A 2,633-nucleotide genomic window follows, 5' to 3' on the forward strand; every position below is an offset into this window, starting at 1 on the left:
GACTGAACCAAAATACAACAGAATCACAATAATGCAATTCTACATATTTACAATAAAGCATTTAGCAACAGTCAGGATAAATACATACCAACTTATGAAATAAAGAACTTTACCACAAACACCAATTTTTCTAACCTCTCCTTTACAACATAACAAAGACACAATGACTTTTCCCACCAATAAATCACATGACATAAAAATAACTTAAAACCAACGATCCGTGAACCAATCATTTGAATTCTTAGAATACTGACCAATGTAAACATAAGATAAAATCAGTTAAAACCAATAGAGTAATCTCCCTTGAAAAGTATCAGACAAGACCGGCGGATTTGTCTCCCTTTGCTACACTATAAAATCCACCAGTAAAGCAAGAGTATTGTCCCTTAGACCTGATCCTAAAAATAAGACCCTGTTACACAAGCATAAAGTAAAAATACACATAAACAACTTTGTCAATAAGTTCCAGTAGTTCCCTGTATACTTCTAGTGTTCCTTGTACATCCATGGGAGTGCGAAGGTTAGTCTTTAGTAATATTGCTAACTCTCGAATTGCTTTAAGTCCTGCGTAAGCCGTACATTTCGCAACAAGCATCAACAACATGTTGATCTACAATCTTCCCATAATTGTGTCCACCAAATTATTCCGTCAAAAAGTATATATAATCGCGTTTACCATTTGGTATCTCAGGACTCTTTTGTTTATGTATGGTTAGTAGGTTTCCATTCACCGCTTTCCTGTTAATCTCGGCCTGAACCAAGTGAATGAAACATAATTTCAATCATTCACATCACGAGACTCGTCATCTCTGAAAAAAAAAATCCACAATTGAATTCATTGACGTCGTGTGGTTCCCCTCCAGATCTCTATTTATTGAAACGTTTTATTTCCGGAAATACAACTTCTATAGGATTCAACATATTATTTGTATCATTGTACCGGAAGAACGGTTGGAATAAAGGTCGAATCTGTTGAAATTTCCGTTTTTTTAACATAAAGAAGTATTTGTGTAGCAATGCTAAGCATATCCAGTGCTTCAAGATAATACATGGCGATGACTGCAAGGTTATTGTTACCTTGTGACACTTCAAGTCTTAGTTTTTTAATAGCAACATGTATGCAAAAGTCATATGGTTTCAGTTTATCGTGGCTGTCTTCGTGTCATTCATTACTTGAACCCTTTACTATTGCGTCTTTTCATTATGTGGGCTTTCCAGTAATAATTCAATCAGGATCAATAGTTTTCTTAAAAGATTGAACTCTGAACCTATGTTCATTTATCAAGCGTTTCTACATTGAACGATAGCCAATGCATTGATCGCTTGTCACAATTCCATTGGAAATATAATCAAGAAAAATTGTAATATGGTGTGTATCCAGTTCGACGTCATACGTTGATACATTTGGTTACTCTTTTAAGCTGTCGAAGCGATATTTTAATGTTATTTATAACGAACAACAGAAGAACAATTTCAGGATATGTAACCCAACAGTACAGTAAAAATATTGTTTCACAAATACAATTTGTGTACTTCCAGCAGCGCTGTCAATGTTTCAGGTATGTTAGAAGGTGTCACTTCTAAAGCAAGCTCAACCTGTTGTATCCCAGACAAAGCCACGTGCTATAAAACGCGAACATATTCTTTAAAGATATCTGAAAAACAAAGTACATAAGCTATTAAACTATTATTCATAATTCATAAGATGACAGACAAAAAACAATATTTATATGTAATGTATTAATATGCTGCTGTATAATGTATCTTATGAAATTAGTAGTAGTTTCGTTTTTGTTTAAATTTAGCCGTAGTTGCTATGAAAGCTTGAACGTAGACGTAGTTTGGTTTGCATAGAGCAATATCGGCTACTTTGTTGGTATGATGGTAGAATCTATAGCTATCTTGTTGCATAGGAAGCCAATTGGGTTGTACCTTAATTGGATTGTAACTAAACCGAAGTAATTAATTATGACCCTGAACACTTAAAATTACTTGATGCTTAAAAAGAAATTAAAAGCGGCATAACTCTACAAAGGCATCAATGGAATCAAAGTTCCAAGTTGTTATGCATACAATAATGCCATAAAGTTTTGGAAAAATGAAACAAATACGAAGAGGAGTTACGTTTACAAAGTAAAGTATTTCACAAAATCAGGCGTTTCGTTAAAACATTCTTTTATTATTCTTTTTCAAGCCTGTACAGTAGTTGTCATTTCATAAACAATATAATTATGTAAAACTGTTCACAATTCAACACTTACCAAAGAAGTCTTCTTTTCTCACTTTTTTGTACTCCTTCTGTACGCTGCAATGGCTGCACGTAATGAAACTGGTCTATTTGTCGCCTTTTTTAGTTAACATCTGACATAAGTCATAAGGCATAAGACAGAAGTCATAATACGTAAGTCATCAGACAAATCTCCTGAGACAAAATGGCACTAATGGGCTCTCGTACTATACTTCTAAATCATTTACTAAATTCGTCCAACATTTAGAATGTATAATAATCCTTTAAATTCGAATGTAAAATATAAAGCAAACATAAATAATTCTTAAATTCTTCAATTACCGGTATGTAAGAGTAAAACCATCGCAATCGCTGTCATAAATTGTGCGTCTTATTTATATCCACT

This window comes from Ruditapes philippinarum, unplaced genomic scaffold (genome assembly GCF_026571515.1).
Source record: "Ruditapes philippinarum isolate M1 unplaced genomic scaffold, ASM2657151v2 ctg10485_1_1_1_1, whole genome shotgun sequence".
In the NCBI taxonomy this organism is placed as follows: Eukaryota; Metazoa; Mollusca; class Bivalvia; order Venerida; family Veneridae; genus Ruditapes; species Ruditapes philippinarum.